This window comes from Argiope bruennichi, chromosome 8 (genome assembly GCF_947563725.1).
Source record: "Argiope bruennichi chromosome 8, qqArgBrue1.1, whole genome shotgun sequence".
NCBI classification, from domain to species: Eukaryota; Metazoa; Arthropoda; class Arachnida; order Araneae; family Araneidae; genus Argiope; species Argiope bruennichi.
In genome coordinates, this window is record NC_079158.1 from 73156776 (window position 1) to 73170960 (window position 14185).

The window sequence follows — 14185 nt, forward strand, 5'->3', positions numbered from 1 at the left end:
AAATGTATCTTAGGCCAATTATTCACGTGACACAAACTGTAATCTTAAGGGAAGCGGAAAATTTTTTAAAAGAGTCATATGCAAACTTTTGTATTGTTCGTATTAGATATAATCGATCTAAATTTTTGATTTTAAATTATAAATAATGCAATTTAAAGATAATTTCATTTTAAACTATCCTGAATGCTTGTAAGTAAAGGAAATTTAACTTAATTTACTTCAATTTTACCTAATTTTTATCTTTTAATCTTTGTTCAAATAACGATTCAATACAAGTGTAAGCAGGAGTATATTTAAATAAAAATGAAACGCTTATGTATTATACACGTAGAAAGCAAATATTAATTCCATTGTCTAACAAAGTTTCATTTCAAGTTTGATTTTCTTTATTTCTTCCTTATTATTCTAACGCATTATAGATTAAAATCTTGAATAATTTGTTTAAAATTAAGAAAGATTCTTTTTTTCTAAATTTGATCCTTTATTGCTTCATAGATAAAATTTTTAACCATTATTAACTCATGAAATTTAAAACACGGAATTAAAAAAAAATATTTTTTTTTTAATTTTTTCTTACAAAAACATTAAAATGCATTACTAAAATTCGATACTTATGCAAAGTTATTTATTGCCATCTTAATTGCTACGAGGGCTTAATTGCAATAACGAATTGCTATGATTGCCGCTTTTTAGGTAGATTCCTATTGGAAGACTGCCTATTGCAATGGTTCTCATGGCAAGAAAGATTTCGGGAAAATTTCTTCAGTTCTTCATCGATCATGATCTCTAGAACCCGAAACTCCTCTTTGCCCATATTGCGAACAGGATAACTATGGCAATTCTGTTTCGATTTGAAATGGTTTGAAATATGTTATGAGAAATGTAAATGCCTCGTACTAGTTCGTAAATGGCTGATTTAGCTCAAAAATCTTGGAAGCGGTGAGGAGTTGAAATTTTCATTTCGCTATGAATTTATCAATATTGAAGATAGAAAAATAAATCCAATTAGTCAAATTAGTGTCTCATCAAGACGAATAACATTTGTATTTAAAACTTTTCGGTAACTGCAATATCATAAAAGTTACGGAGTAAAAAGTAATTTTCCATCCCTAATAATGACATTTTCTAACATCAACTATTTATGTTGCCAGATAGTAACTTAGATGTAAAGACCTTCATTTGTCTTCCAACATACCGAAAGGAATTATTTTATTCTCCTGTGGTCGATGAATAAATGTCAAATATAGAAAATATAAAGAATTTTTTACCAAATATGTTAAAAGATAGAGAAACAAAGAGTATTTTTCTATATAATCACATTGCGATTCAAGCATTTGACATATCGGTGGACCTGATCTCAGATCCTCTGATTGAAGAATGTTGACGCTAGTGATATGAGATGGCCATTAGCATTCCTTTAAAACTCCTCGTTATTTTCTATTACATTCTGTTAAAACTCCTCTATGGATTTTCATTGAAGAAAAGAATTGAAACATAAATGTCTAAACAACCTTCGATTGATTTGTATTAACCTTTGATTGACGATAATTTATAGCAATAATGACGATAATTTATAGACGATAATAATAGCAATTTTACAAAAATTAACTCCAAATACGGAAAGTATGGCAAATTTTGATTTTCATATCATTTAATAGAGCATATTATATATATTCCGTATACATTAAAAATATATTATTTCTTTCCTTTTTTTGTATTCCAATGAAAGTCGAAAAATTTAAGATTCACAATACTTATTGTCATAAAAATATATACCCGAAATATAAATTATTGCATTCAATTAAAATGATAATGCACTTTTTGAAGTTTGCAAATAAAAAAAAAGCTAAGCGAAAATTAAAAAAAAAAAGTTAAGCTTTTAAACATGACTATTCTTCAGACCGCAATTGCGTTTTTAAATACTTATATATGAGTGAATTCGTCAACAAAAGTGTATTAATTCGCTATGGATTAAAAAAATTTCCTGACATCTAAATATAGTTATTTTAAACAATTTCAGACAAGTTCACCGAAAACGCTTGCAACAACGAAAATTTATTCCTCAAATCTTTTAAAGGTGTCAGCAGGTACAATATGCTAATTTAAAAATACTATGCATGGTTCATTTTTGAGCAGAAGACAAATCAAATTAGGGATTTAGTAAAGATGTCGAATGTTTCTTTTATTTGTTTCTTTTATTAGGATATATTTGTCTTTGTTATATATTTTAGCCCTACAGGTCATAAACGTGGGTATTCCATGTGAAAAACGTTTATATATATATATATATATATATATATATATATTTTGCTTGACAGCTGATTTTTAATGTATCGAATAAAACATATTTTGTTCCGTAGAGAAGTGATATTCTCAAATTTCATGTTTGAAAACAGGTGTTAGATGTAGAATTGATAGGTGAACAGCCATCTCTGCTCTTAAATCGAATAAAAAAATCAAAAGACTGAGTTTCCTCGATCGTAATTGACAGTTCCAAGTTTTCCGATTCGCCTACCAGATTACTCCTCTAAATAATTTTCTCGGATTATAAGAAAAATTCACAATATCCGCAATGACAGCCCTTTTTCTTTTCTTATGGCATTGTTATAAGATCATCTCGCTTAACTTATAGCTGTAAAGTATATATATCTGGGTGAAGATCTGCGCCAAAAAAGAATGTATGACTTACAGTCAATAATCACGTTGAATCAAATTCACAGGAAATCTCCCAATGATATTTTGTTGTTTCGGTGCACGCCTTAATTTTGTTAAAGGCGGTTTAAAATCTTTTGAAATTCATATAGTTCTACCTTATTTATTAAAAAAAATTGATAAGAAAATTTAATACTTTATTATTATCAAAAAAAATATTAAAATTTCATTTGGGAAAAGAATAAAAGTTTTACCCCTAAAGTAAATGTGTCTACTTCATGCTTGACATCTTCTTCTGTCAATTCATGTTCAACTAAGTGCAATTTTAGAAGTACATCTAACAATGCTTGGCGCTTTCCTTTGTCAGCTCCAGGTCCAAGAGATAAATAGTGCTCTTTCTTCTCACGAATTACCTTCAGAAATGCCAAATTGTTTTTTTTTTTTTTAGTTTCTTCGTAATTTTACACTTTTAACAAAATTAATAATTAATTGTCATTTACATGAACATAAAGCATAATATACTGAGTGGAGTTATAAAGAACAAAATTTTTCCTACATGGCCTATATTTTCTTTTGCAACTCTCAGTATTTTATCAATAAATGAAACAGGAAAATGAAACAAATTCAAAAGGAATTAATCGTATATATAAAAGTAACATCATTTTTTAAAATTTACAACACTTGTCAATTCTTAAGAAAAGAATTGAAAAAATAAAATTTTTATTAAAACTAAATTTCGAAAAATATTTTTTTCTTTGATTTTAAGCAGATTTTAAATTTTGTTAGATGCTCAGATTTATTAAATGAAGAGAGAATAAAGCCGCTAAAACACGCCTACTATTTTACGAGCAAAACTGAATACTCAAATTCAAGAAAAATAATTTAATGTCAATTATACTACTAATTCTTAAAATATCATTACAAATCTTCAAAGCAATGTTGTATAAAATTTCGGCTGAAAACACATTAAAGCTTCTCGTTTAAAGCAAAGTTGTTTTTTCCCTAAAAAAGAGAAAAACTCAAAATTTACATAATTTCAAAAAATTCTAATGTGTCTTAATTAATTGTCGATTGAAACCACAAATAATTGTAGATTGATACTCCTGAAAATTTTTAACAAAAGATTTCATGGAATTTTTCCCTGCCTAATATGTTTCCATTTTTTAATTAATAGATAAGATATAAAGAATTTGAACATCAAATCAGTATGAATTAAATTTATGCGCACAATTGATTCAATTAAGAAAAGAGCGATATTGTCTAGGATGTTCATCATAAACTAAATCAATTTTCAGATATAAACAAAAGAACTGTCATGGTAATATATCATAAATTGCTTGCATAAAAATACAGAAATTTTGCAGGTATAATTTTAATTCGATATGAAAGGAATTATAGATTTTCAACTTGTATATATGTATATATATAGCCCATAATAATTCCATTATATTATTTCGTGATCCAATTCCACTTTCGGTTTAATTAATTCCTCTGTAAAACTAATGCGCCATCACTATTACGTATCAAATGAAAGTAATACTTCCGTTGCCCTTGTCAAAGGCCATCTTATGTATTCCATTGGCTTGTGGCCGGAAATCCTATGTTATATAAGACTAGTGATCATTTGTTTCCCCCTTCTACCCTTTTTGCCTTCTTCTTACTTCCGCTTTTGTGCCGAACTGCATTTGCTTGTAAATAAATTGCTTTCACGAAATCGGTATTAAAATTAATTTTAAAATATAACATGTATCTTCAACGTCTTCGAACCTGCATTCTGTCTCAACCAAAATAATGTTACATATTATTTAGCCGACTGGATTTGAATAACTTTACCATAAATTGCTTGTCTAAAGATAGAGAAATTTTGCAGGTATACTTTTAATTCGAAATGAAAAGAATAATAGATTTTGTATATATATATATATATATCATGTTTTACTTTCATTGTTGAATGCAATATGTTTTTTTCAATAGAAGTTTTATGCAGTGCACATCAATTATTTTCACATGAATTTTATTTTACTGAAAAACTGAATAAATTTTAATTATTCCTTTCAATTAAAACAAGTTTAAAATTTGCGCAGAATATGCAAATTCTTTAATTGCATATTCATAACGTATTATGTGTCATTCACAGTGAGTCAATTGCTTGAAAATTTCAAATTATCAATTGTTTACTCTATATATGTTAAATCAATTATGTTTACTCTATATTAGTCAAAGTCAAAAGCTTATTTTTTTAAATAAATAATTTTGCCAAAATGGTGAGGCTGAATATCAAATAGAATAGAAAAGCAGAGTTTCGAAAAAGGTTCAAATTCATGGAAACTAAACATTTTAATTATTAGATGAACAAAAATGATCCTCAAATCAAGAAGCTGTATAAAATTCTCTATTCCATCTCAGCTGTTGATTTACATCACTCAATTACAATACTTTCTGTAAAATTAACGAAATTTAAAGTGATAAAGACCTTAAAGGGTGAATAAAATTATACATATCAAATTTAGTTGTCTCGGTTATCATGAAACAGATAAATTCTTTTAAGAAAGAATGATTATCTATCAATCATAACATTGGCATCTAATATTTCCATTACTTTTTATAGCCAAATACTTAATCAGTTTATTTGATTTCCTTTATATTCTTGTACATTTGATTTCCTTTACTTCCTTGCATAATACTTCATCAAAAATGTGTTTATTTGATTTCCACTACTTTTTTTATATTATTACTTCAGATTTTACAGTCAATAAAGGGAATAATTGAAGGTTATTTTATCGTAAGTTTTGATGTATGCTTTACGTTTTCATGTTTTTTTTTTAATTCAATATCTGTGTTGTGACTCCTTATTTTACTTTTTTTAAGATTAATGATCCATGATACACTTGTATGTAATATATATATGAATGGATATAGATATAGATATACAGATAGATAGATATATATGTATATTTTCTTTCAATATGTTATGTTTCAATGCATCGAATTCTTTTAACTAAATTTAGGAAAAACTAAACAGTTTATTAAAACGTAAAACGTTTATAAATTTCCGAAACTTATCGAGATAATTTCATTTAGTTTAATACCTTTTCTGTGAATTCTCTCATGAATTTAAGGTGGACTTTGGTTTCTTTGCCGATTGGCGTATTCCAATATATGACGTCTGGCCACAACCAAAATGAATACACTCTGTACAGAACAAGCTCACTCAACCTTTACAAAAAATAAAAGGCATCAATTAGCTTTAAAAATATTAGATAGAAAACATTTTCTTACAAAACTGTTTATTTCTCCAAATTTAATTGTTAAATACATAACTAAAATAAACAATTTGCAATATACATATTTTTTAAATTTGGAAATAATTTCATCATTAAAAATTAGAACTAAAAAGATGTGCATTGTATTACTAAAGCAATAATAATAATCTTTAATAAAATAAAATGTACATAAATATAAATATAAATATGTAAAAAATACATATATAAAAATAAATAAATAATTAAATATACATTATAATGATGAATGAAATAGAGAAAATATGTCAATGCAAACGTTTTTGTGCTCAATAGTGACTAAAAATGCTTTCAATTTTTTTCCCTATCCAGAAAAAAATTTTAAGATTGTATTTAAATGAAACGATATAGCTTTAAAACAAAATCATGAAAATCGATTTATATTATTGAAAGCAGTTAATAATTTATTAAAGGCATATATTTTGTAAATATATTTTACTAGATATCAATCAGGTTTTTCATTTTTAAGTAGTTTATAGGTGCTTTATTTTTTTTTCAAGGGGGTGGGCTACATTTAGAAAAAACTTGAATGAACGTTTTTTTTCTTTCTGAAAAGTAATTCATTTAATACATAATTTACTTTAAAATATTTATATATAATATATTTATATACATTTTATGATTTCCTGGATACATTTATAATAAATAATTTCAAAATTTATCTATTTATTAAAATAAAAGATTACTACATGCATATTGGGAAAATTTAGTAGTATTTAATTTAAAGAGCAAATTCAACAAAGCTGAGATGCGTATATTGTATAATATTTTTTCTGCCAAGCTTTTAAATTTCGAAAAACTATTTATTAAAATAGTTTACTGATTAAATTAGATAAAAAATAATTATAAGATAAAAAATAACTTAAACCAGCAATTAAAATCGAAGTATTTCTATAGGTAACTAAAATAATTATTATTAAAATTGAATAACTTAACAATTTAGAATACTTTATGGATCTTATACATATATTATATCTTTAAACTAAACACAGAAATATATATGTAAATGTATTTGTATGTGTGTTTTGTATGTTTATTCTTATGAAACTATATCCTACTATTTCATACAGAGAAAATGCATTTATATTCTTTCTTGAATTTGTATTTATATTCTCTCTTAGATCAATCAATAATAGAGATAATTCGTGCTATCATCGAACAAATTTTTCCAATGCTACTCACTTACCTTCGAACTGTATCTGCAAATTGTGATTTGTTATTTCGAAGAGTTTTAATCTTTACATCGAAAGCAGTTTCTAAAATAAAAAAAAAATTATTTATATAACAAAAAGAAAAGGAAAAAAGAAAAAAGAAATGGAAAAAAGCAAAGGAAAAGAAATCATTCATCATATAAAAGTAGCTCAATAGAAGTACCTGTTATTTTCTGTATAATAAAAAATTACTCTTAAAAGAAATAGTGTATGGGGATTTCAAAAAGAATAATTAGGGAATAATTGTAAACCTCTTTGTGTGCCAAGTTGTAAGTCAGTGTAAATAACTGTAAGCCTCTTATAATTTCTATTATGTTAGCTATATTTTAACTCGTACGATTTTTTCCAATAAGATTTAATGTTCGAGTGAAGTGAATAATCATGTAGGTGTAAAAAAGTCACAAAATCCAACATTATGGTGATTGTTTCTATTTCTCATGACGTACGTAATAACAGAAATGTAAATTCCTGCAGAATCGATGTACAAGATGTATATTTTACATATGGTTTAGTATATTCAATGTTCCAGCAGAAGACAATTTTAAATTAACAGCATTTATATTTATTAAGGAAAATTAAAATTTCAATGGACTTTTGTAGTTTCTATTTTCATGGTTTTTGCGACTATGCAGAGTTGAATTAATGCAGTGGTTCTTAACCTTTTTAAGCCGCGACCCAAATTTGAGAATTTGAGAACGATGATTTTTTTTAACTTACAAATTTTTTATTTATTTTTTTAATAATAAAGATAAACAAAAGTACTTTTCGATCCAAGGAAAATTTAATTAATAATCAAGTGTTTTTAATAATTTTTATTGACCAAATTAAAATATATTTATAACTTTTTGAAAATAATTGACATTTTAACTTATTCCTAAAAAAAAGAAATATCAATACATATGTTAAGTCTTTTAAATTTTAAATGCAAGTCATACAGTTTTAATGAGAACCTTGTGCTTGAATGCATTTTGAAAGATCTTCAAACCTCGGTTGAATGCTTGTCAAGGAGCACCTTATATCTATTTCAGGATTTAACTTGTTCCCGTAATTGTTTTTGATTACACACAGAGCCGAAAAACCAGCCTCACACATATATGTTGTTGAAAAGGGCAATAATACTTTTAGGGCTTCTTTAACAATTATTGGCTTTTCGGTTTTTAATTTTAACCAGAAAGCACATAAAGATTCAGTGTTTTTGTAGAAATTGTATCGAAGTGCTTTGTCACTTTGTATTTCTATTAATTGTTCTTGAAATTGATTAATATTAACAAATTCCTCATGCAAATCACTTACATCAAAACTAAATGGCATTCGAACCCAATTATATTTGGAAACATCGTCTGCAGGGAAATATCGATCAAAGTCTGCTATTAGTTTTTCTAAATGATTAATAATAATTTTCTGTATTTCAAAATCTGTGATATCAATATTATTGTCTTTAACAAGTAAATTAAGAGTCGGGAATGAAGCAAGTTTCTTTACTTCAACCTTATTTCTCCACACGTACTTTTTTTGCTCTCGCTTTTTAATCAGTTGATATTTTTTGATCTTGTTAACCACATTCATTTTCGATTGTTGATATTTATTCAAGTCGTCATTTCTAAAATGTTTGAAATTTGGTGTATTACTAACTTTTTTGGTTCGACTCAGCTCGACCCAAAAAATATGCTTCGCGACCCAATTTTGGGTCGCGACCCATAGGTTAAGAACCGCTGAATTGATGTAATCGGCAACACTTCTATACAACGTGTCACTCTTATTTCCACATTAGTCCCGAAGTGCAGCAGATATTTTACCCTTGACTAGGAAGAGGAAAATTCAGGACTTAACTAGGGAGGTGCAGTATTTACTCTCAAGTTTTATTTTCTACTGAAATTATTAGTATGAAAATCTGCCAATATATTCTGCAGATATTTTTCTTAATATATAAATATACTTTAGAAATTTTTCTAAATTTTTTATTAATGAAAAAAGTAATTGCGTTTGAATCTATATTTTCTTCTCAAATTACATGTTACAACAAGCAATATTCTTGAAAAGACATATTACTTATTATTTTTTAATTGTATTTATTACTCCAGCATACGAAGGTATATAGAAAACAATGTAACGAAAAATTCAACAATTATATGAAAAATAAAAAATAAAAAATGACAATGGGTAACATTGACCTTTCCTTTTATCGGCATCATCAGTTTTCGAGAGCATTTTGAACATACATGTAAAGTACTATAATAAAAATCAGCCTATAAATTCTGTAAATATTTCTCTTGGTATATTTTAAAAATTTTTCTTAATCCATTTTCACTAGAAAAATTAATTATATTCGAACATATATATTAAAATTACCTCAATGCGAACTTTCATTGAAAAAAAATCAATACAATTATCCTCATCACTAAGATTACTTTCTGACTCCTTTAAAAGTCTCTGGAGCTCTGCTTCATAACGAGGCTCAGTAGGTTTGTAGATGTTTCGAGCACCAAGTTTTGGAGTCATCTGCTAAGCATTGTTTAGTAATGGAACACAAAAAGGGAGGCGAGGTCATACTATCGTGGCTCAAAGAATTAGCTGAATTATTATATAAAGCATTTGCTGAAACCGGTTGAAAAAGTGCACGCGTATTGAAGGTCCGAAACAGGAAGTTATTGGGTCAATCCATTTGACTTAGCTAAAAATTAAATATGGGTGACCGGAAGTTCACCGTCAGCTTTCTCATAGACCACACCTCCCCAGTTAAGGGTTAAGAATCGTTATTGAAGTTCGATTGTTCAATAGATGTATTAATTCCACTATTCACTTGTTGCACCAAGGAGGAAATGAAGTTGTTACTCGTTTTTTGTTTGCACAAGGTGTAAAACATGCAGAAATTGAAATCTGCAATCAGATACAAACATCGTGGAAAACTGCAAGATAAAGCTCGGCAACATTCTGCCGAATAGATGGATGAAACAATAAAGTCGTTGGGAATTTAAGTACTAAAATACCCGCCATACAGTTTAGACCTGGATCCAAGCAATATTTCTTTCTTTGGAGCATTACGGAAAGTTCTAAGAGAAAAAAAATTTGCAACCAATGAAGAAGTCATTGATACGGTGCAAAATTCACTTATAAAAATTCGCTAATACAAATATTCACTTATATTTCCATAATTCGCATTTATAGTATGTCATGAAACATGCAATAAATGGACATAAAACCATCTTGATCTTTTAGAGTGTTTGATAGAACACTTAATTAATTTTTTTTTCTCAAGTGACGGGGATGAAATTTTTATTCTAACTGAAGGATTAAAGTTACATTTCAGGAAAATCTTTAATGTTAAAATAATCTCATTCTTACTGGATTTTCCTCTTAGCAGTTATTTGTAGAAACAAGGTGTATTAATTCCACCATTAAAATCTTAGATTTTTGAGTGCTCTAAGACTGATTTATTAAACAATGTATTATTTAACGCTATGCAAAATGTGCAAATTTAGATTGAATACGCGATCTCAAGATTAGACACAATGATTGGGCATGGATGGCAAATATGTCTAGTAAGAAGCAGTTTATCACCTTTAAGTCATTTCTTGTTGGAACTAGAATTACACATGAAGAAATGTTCACAACATTTCTTTTCATTTAAATTCAATGCTATTCTATATGTGAAGAGAATTTAGCGTAATTTCGCACTCATAATGCATTCTAAAATCTTCTGAATTGAGAAGAAATATTGTTGTTTTTACTTATGGCACTTTACAAGCTCGTGGACGAACTAACAGTGATTAAGTCGCAATGGGTTCTCAGGAAAACGCCCCCTGAATAATGAAAGGCAGATGTCTGACATTTAGCTCATATGTGAAGATAGCACATATGCATTCACTTGCGCAGCCCCTTTTTTTGGGGGGAGGGGCTATTTCACACACCTCAATAATAGAACACAGAGTAGAGAAAAACTATACACAAACCAGGATTCATAACCCGGGGATCCCACATTATGGGGAAGCCGCACTACCCCTGGGCACCGGCAATGATAAACCTAACTCTTGGTAACCCTATACTTGCTATTTATTTTCATGAAAGGAAAAAACACACCTTAATTACTAAACGAATTAAATCAAAATAATATTGTTGAACTTTCAAGGAGGGGAATTAGTCTGTTTTTTTAATGAGCATGATTTGGTTAATAATTGCTATATATTTCTAAACTCTTTATGCACTAAATACTGATAAGATTCAGGTAAGACACCGATAGCATCTGTTATCGCACCTGATTTAACGGGAATTCACTTTAATCGGCATTTGGATGGGAAATTAGATGAAACAGAATAGTTAGAATTATTATCAGATTCGAAGGGTTCTTTTTATTTTTATTTAAGTTCTATCAATCGTAAGTTTTCAGCAACATAATAATATGAAAATATAAATATGAAAGTGTTCTCTATATTTTACTTTGCAGTTTATACAAGAAATAAGAAAGAAAAATTAAAATACCGAGACAAAACAAAAGGGAAAAATATAAGACTTATGAAATTTCAGTAGCAGAAAATCTTTAAGGCAAATTGATGCTAAATAAATATTGGGGAAAGGGAAATTGTTATCCTAAATCAATATATAATGATCTTAAATAAGATAAATTGCAATTAATGTTTCCTTCAAAACGTCTGGATCTTCACATCTATACAAAATCTATCTATCTATCTGTCTGGATCTATGCAAAATCAGGATGCCACACTTGGATTTCCATTGTGTAAATATTGATATCCTTTATTTTAATGCGTTTTCGTAAGTTTGACGTTCCTCAGAACACTTCTTTAGGCATAGGGTTAAAGAATTTGCAACAAATAATAATATTTTTTTATTTAGTTTTTCATTTACATTTTTGCATAATTTTAAAAATATATTTCAATGTTTAAACGAAATTCAAATTCTTTTAATTGTTTCATAATATATTCTCTGCAAGCCAGTTGAATATATTCATATTCAACTGGCTAAAGCTGGCAAAAAGGGTTTTGTTTACATACCACAAATTATATCCAGAGCACAATGTTCTATCGTATGAAATATTTCAGTGAATTTATTTTCAGATTCTCGAAAAACCTTAACGAGTTCTTGAGCATGTTCATTAAAAACCGGCAAGAAGCTTCTCAAAATATCAGGATGGAAACAAAGGTTTAGCAGCTTGCGTCGTGTCTTCCATATAACATTTGGACTGGAAAGGGAATAATTAAATAAATTAATTACACAATTTTTTTTATGATTGAATTTATTACAAAGAATATACATCAAATTATAATGCTTATTTAAGAGCATGTATTTTAATTAAAGTTAGTTATCAATTATTAATTTATTTTTTTATATTTTAATGTATTAATAAGCTTTTAAAATAATATATGGGACATTTTGTTCATAAATAAACAAAATAACGCCGTATTTATAGAATAAACAAATTCATTCTATATTTATGTAAAGTGCCTTGCTAATATTATACACCCAGATTAAACAAGCAAATTTCTTTCTGAAAGTATAAAATGCATACTTCATAAAAGCATTCAAAATTAGGAGAGATCGAATAACTGTATAAAAAGCAAATATTCTAGAGCTAAAAGAGTAGTTCTAATTTAAATAAAAGATATCGTAAAAAGAGTTGTTAAAACTAAAATAAAAAATGACATTTATAAAGAGCATACCTCGTAGCTAAACCATTACCAAATAATGGTCTCGTGAATTTATAGATCCAACTCTTTTCTTTCATCTTATTCCCTCTCAATGCTTCCTATATGGTAAAAATGATTAATTTGTCACCATTTATTTAAATAAATATCCTTGTTATCAATGTTTATTTGTCTTTGAAACGTTTGATTTACAGTCGTGTTATAGGGTGAAATTATATGTCAGATCTCAATTTTCCAGGTCTCCAGTTCCTTGGTTATTATGTCTTCTTTAATGTAACTTAGAGAAAATTAGTATTCATTAGTAGTTTCAATAAATTAGGAAATATATGTTGATTGAAAAAATTACACTGACATATGATTTAAGATTAGTTATGAGTTCGTTTAGTTACATTAACGTCCGGTTTTAAAGCAGCACTAGGTGTATTTTGGGAGGGACTTCATAACTTATAGCCGTTGCCAGATGATGAGGACAACACTTTAGTTGGTACCCCCTCGCCACAGGGTCGAAGTTTGTTCCTGACGATTTTAATATGCACATGACCGGCTGACACGACGGTCTTCGATGGAATCGTATCTAGAAACTGAAATCCACCGTTTCCAAAGCCTAGACCTCACCGCCAGACCACCATGGCACATGTATCAACTCTGAAGAAGGAGATAAAGTTTTCTCTAAAGTAAAAGAGAAGATATTCTTTCTTCTCTTAATTTTTTTCTAAATCCATAATGCAATAATATAAAATTTCCATTCCTATAATGCATTTGATTATTTACGATTTTTGAAAGAATCTGTACTGTTGTAACACATTTATGATTGATTGCGATTCTATTTGGGATTTTACCAAATTATAAAAATTCGACATATTGTCTGTTTTCAGACGCCAAAAATTTCTGCGCTTATAAGCATACGTAGGATTTGATTTTTCTAAGAAAAAAGAGTAGATAATAAATGAAGGAATGTTTATTTTATACTAACCAATATATAGAAACATCAGGCAATTTCGATTTCCAGCAAAATAAAACGATTATTAAAAAAAAGTGAAAATCAGCGTCCTCGTAGAATCGCTAGATAAGAAAACGCGATAAGCAATGACATCCAATGAAATTCTATTACCTCTATACTGAGTAAAATCGTTCAAAAGTGATGAACACGTAATTCTAAAATGAGTAGTAATTTATATTGATTCAGAACAATAAGGAAAGAGTTTAAGTTAAAATTCTGATACTTTCAAAAAGGAAATCATGTTATTTTGATAAATCTGAGTGGTTTTACTTACCCAAAAAATTATATAATACGAACCTTTACAGCATCAGCTTTGAGCAGAATTACAAAAGGCTTGTATAAAATCCAGACACAGAACAAATATTT